The 12,522-nt window shown below is 46.4% G+C and overlaps 1 protein-coding gene across 1 annotated transcript in view; it reads right to left on the reverse strand.

Annotated features, from left to right (window-relative positions):
* LITAF (lipopolysaccharide induced TNF factor) overlaps positions 1-3,558 on the reverse strand; it is a 101,642-nt gene extending 98,084 nt beyond the window's left edge. Inside the window, exon 1 of the mRNA XM_080679186.1 lies at positions 3,492-3,558. The gene's annotated coding sequence lies outside the window, so the exon portion shown is untranslated. The remainder of the gene's footprint in view (positions 1-3,491) is intronic.
* Between the last annotated feature and the right edge of the window lie 8,964 nt (positions 3,559-12,522).

Genomic DNA, 12,522 nt, shown 5'->3' on the forward strand with positions numbered 1-12,522 from the left:
CAAATAGATGCACAAATTCTTTGATGCTCCTCCCTTCAAAAAGTGGAATCTTGGCTGGCTGGTGTGGCTCAGTGGTTGAGTGTTGACCCACAACCAGGAGGTTACAGTTCAATTTCGGTCAGGGAACATGCCCGGGTTGCGGGCTCAATCCCCAGTAGGGAGTATGCAGGAGGCAGCCGATCAATGATTCTCTCTCTTCATTGATGTTTCTACTTCTCTCTTTCTCTCCTCTCTTCTCTCTGAGATCAATAAACACGTATTTTTTAAAAAGTGGAGTCTCACCTTGAATGTGGACTAGACTTAGTGACCCACTTCTAATGAACAGAATATGGTACTGACAGATGATGACTTCTGTGACTAGATCATAAAAGGCATTCTTCTTGCTCTCTATGTAGAATCGCTCAGGCTAGGGGAAGCCAGCTAGTGTGCTGTGACACTTGGAGATGCCCTAGTAGTGAAGAACTGAGGCCTCCTGCCTATAGCCATGTGAGTGAGCCATGTGGGAGTAGATCCTCCAGCCTGCCAAGCCTTCATGTGACTGCAGCTCTGGCTGGCATCTTGAATGCAATTGCATGACAGACCCTGAACCAGAACCACCCAGCTGAGCTGCTTCTGAATTTCTGACCAACGGAATCTATAAGAAAAATCAGTGTCTGCTAAGTGTTGGTGTAATTTGTTATGCAGCAACAGAAACTAATACAGCCCATAATTCAAACTTGGGTCTGTGATTCCAGGAGCTCCACTCCTACCCCTGCCCTCAGTCAGGGCCTAACAGGCAAAAAAGAGACATGAGCTTCGTTCAGTTTCTAGCATGGGGGTGCATGAGCCTCCACCCCGGGTTGCGGTGCATGAGCCACCACCCCGATTCCGGTCAAGGGCATGTGCCTTGGTTGCGGGCACATCCCCAGCCATGGACAGACCTGGGAAGTCCTCTGCCCTCCACCTGTGCACCAGCCTGATCCTGGGGGGTCTCTGTTTTTCCTGGGACCTGAGACTGTAGGTGTTATGGATGCCAGACTGACCTAATCACCACTGCAGGTTGCTGGACACATAGTAGGTGTTCAATAAAAAGTTGTTCCATGAATAATCACCTTTAACCCGCTTTTATGGGGGATATATTGGCTTATTAAAAGCCATTTTTACAGGTAATACAACGGGGGTCTGTCTCTCCCAGGAGGGTGCAAACTCGCTGAGGGGGTCACACAATCTCCATATTCCCAGCAGGGCCTTGGGAGACAATCATTGAAAGAGCAAATGTAATAACAGCAACTCCATGATCAAGGCCACTTGGGCTACTCATGTCTCTTATGTGGGTTACCTCTAAATCTTTTAGCAAGGCAAGGCCAGTTATTCCCATTTTATAGGTAAGGACATTGCGGCTCAGAGAAGGTAACTGGGAAGTGGCAGAGCTGGGCTCCAATGCAGCTCAAAGCCCTTTGTCCGAGTCCCCCTCCAGTGGGAAGCCACAGCCCTCAGATCAGAGAAGAGGGTTGCTTGTGTAAAGGCTCAGCTGTGGATAAAAGCCGCTGAGAGCTGGGCCTAGGGAATAATGCCTGCCTGACCACAAAGCAACCTCAGGCCCAGGATGGCAGCTATGAATAATGGATGACAACAGGGGGGTAGGGGAGGGAACCATTGTGGCCAGTGATTCATCTCCACAGTGCCTGGCCAATTACCTGTGGAGGGGGAGGATGGATGGACTTCCCCACCAGACCAACATCCCCCTTTCCTCCCCAGCCTCGGTCCAACCTCAGAGTCAAAGGCAGGGCCCTGGCCCGTTTGGAACGGTGGATAGAGCGTCGGCCTGCGAACTGAAAGGACCCGGGTTTGATTCCGGTCAAGGGCAGGTGCCTTGGTTGCGGGCACATCCCCAGTGGGGAGTGTGCAGGAGGCAGCTGATTGATGTTTCTCTCTCATCAATGTTTCTGACTCTCTGTCCCTCTCCCTTCCTTTCTGTAAAAAGTCAATAAAATATATTTTTTTTAAAAAAGGCAGGGCCCACAAGGGAATTGGGAGTCAACCCCACTGCCTACCACTCCCCCCATTTCAACTTCCAAGCCCTTCCTCTGGAGAAGCAGCCAGTTTTTCCCCCAGCCCAGGGGACTGGGTTCTGGAGGATGGAGGAAGGGAAGGGAAATGGTTTTGATGTGTGGAGGTGATGAATGAGGGCTCTGCAGCCAGACTACCAGGGTTCAAGACCTCTGACACATGCTAGCTGTGTGCCCTTGTGATTCACCTCCACAGTGCCCGGCCAACTACCTCTAGAGGGCAGGATGGATGGACTTCCCCAGGGACTGGATTCTGGAGTACGGAGGAAAGGAAGGAAAATGGTTTTGATGTGTGGTGGTGATGGATGATGGACTTATTCATCCTATATGAGATGCATCTGTAAAGTGTAGAAAATTCTATCTACTTCACACTGTTGTGAGGGGTTGAGTTAATAACACATGTAAAGTGCTTAGTACATCACCTGGCACATAGTAAGTGCTCAATAAATGCTAGTTAGTGTTCTTATCCTGTGTACCTGGAGATGCGGGAAGCATTCTGCATAACTTACTTCATGTAATCCTTATGGCAACCCAAGGCAGTATGTAGTATAATGCCCATTTTACAGATAAGAAAACTGAGGTTCTCAGAGATGAAGTTAAGATCTTAGACAGTCCATTGAGGATTTAAACTCAAATCCAGTGAGCAACTTCCAGTACACTAAGAGTTCTAGTCAATTATCTTGTCCCACCATCCCCAAAATGTATTTGTCCCCTATAAAAGCTCCTAAGATTACACAACCAATCACTCAGTACACAAATATCAACTCCAGATTAAGAACTTAAATGCCCAAACGAACAAATAAAAAAAACACACTTTAAAATCTTTAGTGGAAAGTATAGGTAAATATCTTTTAGACCTTAATGTTGGGAAAGATGACAGATTATGAACTTAAATGTCAAAAACAAAGCTTCAGAAAATATAGGTGAATACAATTTAGACCTTAGGGTTGAGAAAGTTGTTCAGTATCATTATGATCAAGTAAGTGCAGGTTAAGATCTCTACCAGTAATAATTTTACATTCAACTGGCAAACATTTTAAAATTTAGTTATACCAAATAAAGGAGAGGACATGGATCTTACACGTTGCTGGTGGCAGTGTAATTAGTACAACCACTTTGGAAATCAGCTTGCTATTATCTCCTAACGGTGAACATTCAGATATTCTGAGTCCCAGTGATTCCACGTCTAGGTAAACACTCTAGAACAGGGGTAGGGAACCTTTTTTCTGTCAAGGAAAATTTATAACATCATTCACAGGCCATACAAAATTATCAACTTAAGAATTAGCCTGCTATATTTGGTCAAACATTTAATAAACTCACCCCTAATGCCTTGGCAGGGCCAGGCCAAATGATTTCATGGGCCTTCTGTGGCCCACAGGCTGGGAGTTCCCCACCCTGCTCTAGAGAAACCCTTGCACACATGCAGCAAGAGCCACTTACCAGAATGTTCATTTTAGCAGACACCTGGACACCACCCAGAGGCCATCTCTTTGAGAGCAGATGGTACAATGACCTGGTAGAATATGACACAACAGTTAAAACAAGTGAAGTACACTATGGGTCAGTCTTAACTATATACTATTCCACGAAGAAATTAAGTCCCAGAATGAGTATAAGATTCATACAGCTTATACTCATTTTTGGTTGCCTGGATTCTCTTTGTTGCAGATTGAATTGTGTCCCCAAAGAACTATGCTCAAGTCCTAATCCCCAGTAACTATAAATGTGATCTTATTTGGAAATAGGGTCTTTGCAGATGTGATTAGTTAAGTTTAGATGAAGTCATACTGGGTTAGGGTGGGCCCTAAATCCAATGACTGGTAAACTTATAAGAAAAGAATAACATCCTAGCCATAGCAATTAGGCAAGAAAAAGAAATAAAAGGCATCCAAATTAGAAAGGAAGAAGTAAAATGATCTCTGTTTGCAATGACATGATCTTATACATAGAAAACCCAACTCCACCCAAAAGCTGTTAGAATCCTATCTAATAAAAGAGAAACATGCAAACTGACCGTAACTCTGCTACACCCACAAGCCACGCCCACCAGCAAATCAGGAGTGAGTATGCAAAGTAACCCAATCAAGATGGCGGCGGCCACAGAGCTGGAGCAAGCAGGAGGCTTGGGTTGCCCCCGGCGATGGAGGAAGCCAAGCTTCCCGCCCGCCCTGGCCTACCCTGGCCTCCGCTCAAGGCTACAAAGTTTTAATTATAGAAGATAAATAAATCCCAGATACCTGCTTCCAGCCTATGCTTGGATCGCCGGGGGGCGTGGCTCACCTGCAAACCACCACAGGCCCCTCCCCCAGGCCACCCCATGCCCCAAAGGAACCTCCACCCTGATCCGGGACACCTTTCAGGGCAAACCAGCCAGCCCCCACCTGTGCACCAGGCCTCTATCCTATCTAATAAAAGAGTAATATGCAAATTGACCATCACTCCAACACACAAGATGGCTGGCCCCATGTGGACATAAGATGGCTGCCACAAGATGGCCAGCAGGGGAGGGCAGTTGGGAGGGACCAGGCCTGCAAGGGAGGGCAGTTGTGGGTGATCAGGCCAGCAGGGGAGGGCAGTTGGGAGGGACCAGGCCTGCAAGGGAGGGCAGTTGGGGGTGATCAAGCCTGCAGGGAAGGGCAGTTGGGGGGGACCCAGGCCTGCAGGGGAGAGCAATTGGGGGGGACCAGGCCTGCAGGGGAGGGCAGTTGGGGGGGACCAGGCCTGAAGGGGAGGGCAGTTAGGGGTGACCAGGCCTACAGGGGAGGGCAGTTGGGGGGGACCAGGCCTGCAGGGAAGGGCAGTTGGGGAGGGGACCAGACCAGCAGGGGGGGCAGTTAGGGGTGACCAGGCTGGCAGGGGAGCAGTTAGGCATCAATCAGGCTGGCAGGGGAGTGATTAGGGGGTGATCAGGCTGACAGGCAGAAGCAGTTAGGGGCAATCAGGAAGGCAGGCAGGTGAGCAGTTGGGAGCTAGCAGTCCTGGATTGTGAGAGGGATGTCTGACTGCCCATTTAGGCCCGATCCTACCGGTAGGATCGGGCCTAAACGGGCAGTTGGACATCCCTCGAGGGGTCCCAGATTGGAGAGAGTGCAGGCTGGGCTGAGGGACACACACCCCCTCCCCCGTGCATGAATTTTGTGCACCAGGCCTCTAGTTAATAAATAAATTCAGTAAAGTTGCAGGATATAAAATCAACAAAAGTTATTTGTGTTTCTAACAACAAATTATTTGAAAAAGAATTCAATAAGACAATCCCATTTTTAATAGCACCAAAAACAATAAAATACTTAGGGATAAATTTAACCAAGGAAGTGGAAGACCTGTACACTGAGAACTATAGGACACTGATGAAAGAAATTAAAGAAGACACACAGAAACGGAAAGCTATACCATGTTCTTGGACTGGAAGAATTTACAGATTCAATGAAATTCCTATCACAATTCCAATAGCATTTTCCACAGAAATAGAAAAAAAAAAAACTATCCTAAAATATGTATGGAACCACAAAAGACTCCAAATAGCCAAGGCAATCTTGAGAAAGAAGAACAAAGCTGGAGGCATCACACTTCCTGTTTTCAAGCTATATTACAAAGCTATACTAATCAAAATATTATGGTACTGACATAACAAAGAAACACATAGACCAATGGAACAGAATAACAAGCCCAGGCATAATCCCATGCATATATGGTCAATGAACACACAATGGAGAAAGAACAGTCTTTTTAATAAAAGGTGCTAGGAAAATCAGATATCCACATGAACAAAAATGAAAGTGGACCCCTGTCTTAGATCACTCACAAAAATTAACTCAAAATGGATCAAAGATTTAAATGTAAGACCTGAAACCATAACACTACTAGAAGAAAACATATGGAAAAGAGTCTTGACATTGGTCTTGGCAATGATTTCTTGGATAAGACACCAAAAGCTCAGGCAACAAAAGCTAAAATAAAAAAGTGGGACTACATCAAACTAAAGAGCTTCTGCACAGCAAAGGAAACAATTAATAAATTGACAAGGCAACCTACAGAATTTGAGAAAATATTTGCAAACCATATATGTGATAAGGAGTTAATATCCAAAAGAATCCCTAGAAGTCAATAGCAATAAAAGCAAATAATCTAATTTAAAAATGGATCAAGGACCTTAGTAGATATTTTCCCAAAGAAAACATTCAAATGGCCAATAGGCACATGAAAAGGTGCTCAACATCACTAATCATCAGGGGAATGCAAATCAAAACCCCAATGAGATATCACCTCACATTTGTTAGAATGATTATTATCAAAAAGACAAGAGATAGCAAATGTTGGTGAGGTTGTGAAGAAAAGGGAACCCTCGTGTATTGTTGGTGGGAATGTAAACTGGTGCAGCCACTATGGAAAACAGTATGGAGGTTCCTCAAAGAATTAAAATAGAATTACCATATGATTCAGCAATCTCACTCCTGGGAATATATATGAAAGAAACGAAATCAGTATCTTGAAGAGATATCTACTCTCTCATATTCATTGCAGCATAATTCACAATAGCCAAGATATGGAAACAATCTACATGTCCTTCAACAGATGAATATATATATATATATATATATATATATATATATATATATATATAGTGTGTGTGTGTGTGTGTATAGATAGATAGATATAGAAAGTGGAAAATACACACACACATATAATATTCCATTGTATATATTCAGGATGTCCCCAAACAATGTATATACACACTTTGAATAATTATTAATCCCAATGGGTTAAATCTGAAAAGAAAAAGAACATCAATTGAGCTATCAGCTGTTAAATGTTTATACATTTTTTGGGACACCCTGTATATACACAATGGAATATTATTCAGCCATAAAAAAGAAAATCCTGTCACTTACAACAATGGATAAACATGGAGGGAGGGCATTAGGTTAAGCAACATGAGCCAGAGAGAGAAAGACAAATACTGTGTGGTTATCACTTAAATGTGGAATAAGAAACAAAGAAAAGACAAAAGAAAACAGATTTTGTAGAAACATAAAATAGAGGGGCTGGGTGGAGGAGAACATAAGGAGATGTAGGTCAAAGGGTACAAACTTTCAACTATAAGAAGAATAAGTTCTGAGAATCTAATGTACAGCATGGTGACTATAGTTAATAATTTGTTATTGTATTCTTAAAAGTTGCTGACAGTGGATCTTAAGCATTCTCACCACACACACACACACACACACACACACACACACACACACACAAAAGAGGTAACTATGTGAGGTAGCAGATATCCTATCTAATAAAAGAGTAATATGCAAATTGACTGTACCTACGCTACACCCATAAACCACGCCCACATGCCATGCCCACCAGCCAATCAGGAGCGAATATGCAAATAAACCCAACCAAGATGGATGCGGCCACAGAGAGCAGGAGGGAGGCTTGGGTTTCCCCAGCAATGGAGGAAGCCAAGCTTTCTGCCTGCCCTTGCCAGCCCAGGCCTCCACTCAATGATACAAAGTTTCAATGATGGAAGATAAATCCCAACAGAAATGGCTGCTGCCACAGAGTGAGCAGAAGGCTTGGCTCCACTCCAGACTACAAAGTTTCACTTGTAGAAGATAAATAAATCCCAGATCCCAGGGCCTCTGCTTCGGTCGCCGGGGGGTGTGGCTGGCCTGAAAACCACCACAGGCTCCTCGCCCAGGCCACCCCATGCCCCAAGGGAACCCCACCCTGACCTGGGACACCCTTCAGGGCAAACCAGCTGGCCCCCACCCATGCACCAGGCCTCTATCCTATCTAATCCTATCTAATAAAAGAATAATACGCAAATTGACCGTCACTCCAACACACAAGATGGCTGCCCCCATGTGGACACAAAATGGCCACCACAAGATGGCCGGCAGGGGAGGGCAGTTGGGAGGGACCAGGCCTGTAAGGGAGGGCAGTTGGGGGGCGATCAAGCCTGCAGAGAAGGGCAGTTAGGGGTGACCAGGCCGGCAGAGGAGGGAAGTTGGGGGTGACCAGGCCTGCAGGGAAGGGCAGTTAGGGGTGACCAGGCCTGCAGGGAAGGGCAATTAGGGGCAAACAGGCTAGCAGGGAAGCAGTTAGGCATCAATCAGGCTGGCAGGGGAGTGGTTAGGGGGTGATCAGGCTGGCAGGCAGAAGCAGTTAGGGGCAATCAGGAAGGCATGCAGGCGAGCAGTTGGGAACCAGCAGTCCTGGATTGTGAGAGGGATGTCCGACTGCCCGTTTAGGCCCGATCCTACCTAAATGGGCAGTCGGACATCCCTCGAGGGGTCCCAGATTGGAGAGGGTGCAGGCTGGGCTGAGGGACACCCCCCGCCCCCCGTGCACAAATTTTGTGCACTGGGCCTCTAGTGTTAATTATATTGATCTGAGTAATCATGTGTATGTATATAAAAGCATCATGTTGTATATTTTTAAAATATATACAATTACATATGTCAATTATTCCTCAATAATGTTGGGAGGAAAAAAGAGGCAATGACACACAGAGGAGAATGCATGTGAAGACAGAGGCAGAGACTGGAGTGATGCATGTAGAAGCCAAGGATTGTCAAGGATTGCTGGCAACCACCAGAAATCAGGAGAGGCAGGGAACAGATCTTTTTCCAGAGCCTTCAGAGGGAGTGTGGTCCTGCTGACACCTTTTGGACTTCTAGTCTCCAGAACAGTGAGAGAATACATTTCAATTGTTTTAAACCAGTGGTCGGCAAACTGCGGCTCGCGAGCCGCGGTTTGCCGCTCTGTTGACTAATGAGTTTGCCGACCACTGTTTTAAACCATCCAGTTTATAGTAATTTGTCCCATAAGCCCTAGGAAACTAATATGTATACCCTTTTAATAAAGTTAGTAAGTTAGGATATAGGTGTAATAAAACTGTCCAGGAAATTAGGGGGTGATGAAGACAGGATTCAAAGTGCCGGGGACCCCAGGCAGGGGATGAAATGGGGTAATCTCTGGACTCATTGTTGGCCATTGTTAGGGTCCTAGCTTTTGTTTTAATTGATGGGCTACCTGGTGTTTATTACATGATTAAAATAACTATGTGTTCTGGTCAGTGTGCCTCCGTCGGTTGGAGCATCGTCCTATGCACCAAAAGGTTTGATTCCTGGTCAGGGCATATACCCAGGTTTTGGGTTTGATCACCATTGGGGGCATGAATGGGAGGCAAGGGATCAGTGTTTCTCTCTCACATCAATGTTTCTCTCTCTTTCTCCCTCTCCCTTCCTCTCTCCCTTAAATCAATTAAAAACAACAACAAAAACAAAGAATCACCAGGTTAAAAATAATAATAATAAAATAACTATGAAATTTTAAATAAAAGCAGGTCATACAAGTATGAAAGAAGAATACACCATGATCTAAAGTATAATCTATCCATCATTCTGCATACCCAAAGTTCACTAAAAAAATTACTTAAAAATAAAAATAAGAGAGATCCCTGCCTGGTGCTAGCTCATTGTCTGCCTGCTTCCAACATCTGTGAGTTTCTCTGGTGTCAGGACAAGGCTGCATCCGTCCCAGTGCCTGACACACCTTCTCAGAAAGGCCCTGCACCTCTACCCCACCATGTTCTCACATCTCTTATTTTACTCTCTTTCTCTTTTTCCATAGCACATACACTGTCTGGCATGCCATATATTGTACTTGTTTCTGTGTTTATCATCTGTCTTCCCCCAGAAGAATGTAAACTTCATGAGGGCCAAGATTTGCCTAACTGGCTCATGGTTGTCTCCCCAGCCCCTAACACAGTGCTTGGCACATAGCAGGTGCTCAATAAAGATTGGTTGAATGAATGAATGAATAACTGAATGAATGTATGATTAACAGGCTCCAGTGCTTGTGTGTGTGAGTGTGTGTGTGTGTGTGTGTGTGTGTGTGTGTGTGTGTGTGTCTGGCTGTGTTGGTGCTACAGATGGAAAGCAGGGCAGGCTGGGGGTGGGGAGCATCTCAGGCTGGGCCTGCCGACCCCCCTCCCTTAGTCTGCTCCTCATCACACTGACACTGACCACAGACCTCAGGAATAAAGACCAGAGTCCACCTAGGCCCCACTTAACCCAGGAAAACATAAATGGACTTTTCTGGCAGACACAGAGCCTGTGGGATGTCTCTGTCTCAGGCTGGTGGTCTGCTGGGCCCTGCAGTAAGAAGACTGTGGGGTGCCTGGGCTGTGAGCAGCCAGCCCTCTGGTTCACCTCGAGCAGGTTCCCCACTTCAGCTATCCATTTGCCACTGTCCCCACTGCTTTAATCTCCCTGTACCACCTCTAGTTACTTCCGTTAATACTTTGCTTTAACTCACTTTTCCCCCTTAATGGGTGGATTTTTAAAGGGATAGGTATGTCATCACAAATGGAAAAGCAATACCTGAGCCCAAAATAGAAGGTAACTGTAAACATAAATACGCAGAAAATGACACATTATTAACCTCTAGTTCAAGAATGTGGATTGCCCAAAATTTGAGCCTGAGGTTTGCAACCTCCTGGTTATGAGGGAAGCCGGTGTGGAGAGATGTTAAAGCAAGTGAGGCTTTCTCCCCTTGAACAAGAATTGTTGTCTGATTCATAGCTAGCTGTCCCACCTAACCTAACGCTGCAGAACTCACCAGTGGGTCACCTCTCACCTTTTGGGAAACTCCCCTCTGGCCAAGCAGTTTTCATTTCATTTTAGGTCCGGAACCCTTATGGGGATGCCCTGGAAGCAGAAGCCTGTGCAGCCTGGTGGCTGGTGGCGAGGCAGAAAGGCCCAGCTGGAGGGAGTTTCCCAGGAGGCTGGCTGAGACCTCTCTACTCCCTAACAAGTCCCTCTCTTGTCCCAGTCTCTCCAGCAAAGGGAAGCAGGCGCAGGGCCAGGCTGGCACAGGGCAGACTCAGCTGAGCCATGGCAATCCCCAGGGAGCCAGGATGAGTTCATCCTTTGCCCTTATTTATCTTCCTGGCTAATGAGCATCGGAGAAGCTCTTTGCCATTGCCAGGGAGGACCCCTGGGACACTGGAGGCAGGGAGGTACTATGGGCCAAATGTCAGCAAGGAGGTAGAGGCCCCAGGAGAGGAAATGAGCTTGGGGAGGGGAGCTCTACTTCCTGCCTCTTCTTTGTAGGAAAGAAAGCTGGGGCTGGGGCAGGCAGGGTGGCAGTTAAGCACAGGACTCTGAAGCCTACCATGTGAGCTTGAGTCCAGGCTCACTGCTCATCACCTATGTGGCCTTAAGCAAGGGCTTTAGCCCCTCACTGCTCAGAGCGTGGTTCCCCAAATATCAGCACCACCTGGGAGCTTATAAGAAATGCAGAATCTCACACCTAGACCTACTGTGCCAGAATCTGTGTGTGTGTTTTTTTTAATCCTCACCTTAGGATATTTTTTCCATTGATTTCTAGAGAGAGTGGAAAGAAGGGAGAGACAGAGAAACATCGACCTGAGAAAGACATATTGATTAATTGTTCCCCATGTGCCCTCCTACTGAGGCTGGGGAACCTGCAACCAAGGTGCATGCCCTTGGCCGGGAATCAAACCCATGACCTTTTGGTCCACTGGCCGATGCTCTAGCCACTGAACAAACCAGCCAGGGCCAGAACGTGCATTTTAACAAGACCCTCAGGTAATTTCTGTGTACATGTGCTACTCTGTGCCTCACTATCCCCATCTGTAAAATGGGGATTAAAATGAGTTTATGCACATGGAGTGCTTTGAACAGTGTTTACTGCCATTATTATTATTATTTATTGTTATTCTTGAAGCAACTCAATTTGGGCAAAATGATGGCTCGGCCCAGGTGGGCTACTCTCAGGCCCCATCTCTCAGCACCCCAGAGGGACTTACGTGAGACCCAAGTGAAGATGAGATGCCTGAGGCTCAGAGAAGTACAGTAACTTGCCCAAGTTCCAAATGGAAAAGTCCAAGTTCACCCCACCTGTCAGACCCTGCTACTAATGTTAACATTAAATACCAGGTAGGTGGAATTGCTGCCTCTGCACCAAGCTCTTGAGGTGCTCACAACCACTCTGTGAAATCAACCTTACTGTCACCCCTGTTTTTCAGATGAGGAAACTGAGGCACAGAGAGGTTAGGCTGCTTTTCCAAAGGAAAAGCTGGATTTGGACCCAGGAAGTCTGACTCTCGATTTCTATGCCATGTTACATTCCACCTTACCATTTTTTCCCCCAGAATCTTTTCTCCAAGTGTCCCTGCCTCCTCTGTCATCACTTTGCCAGCCCTGGCTCTGGGGCTCTGAGCCTGCCCCTCCCACATCCTCACCATTTATGAGGTCTTTGCCAACTTCAGGCTGGGACCACAGAGAGGCCACTGGAACTGGGTCTGCGGGAAGAACCTGTTTCCTTCTGTTCTGGGATCCCAGATGTAACAGGAGCCTTTGAAGGCAGTGCTGGACAGACAGGGGTTGTTTGAGATGCTTGGCTCAGGCCTCTGGGGCAGCTGGCCTAGAGCCGGGTTTCCCTCAGG

Source organism: Plecotus auritus, assembly GCF_963455305.1.
Source record: "Plecotus auritus genome assembly, chromosome: 7".
Classification (NCBI taxonomy): domain Eukaryota; kingdom Metazoa; phylum Chordata; class Mammalia; order Chiroptera; family Vespertilionidae; genus Plecotus; species Plecotus auritus.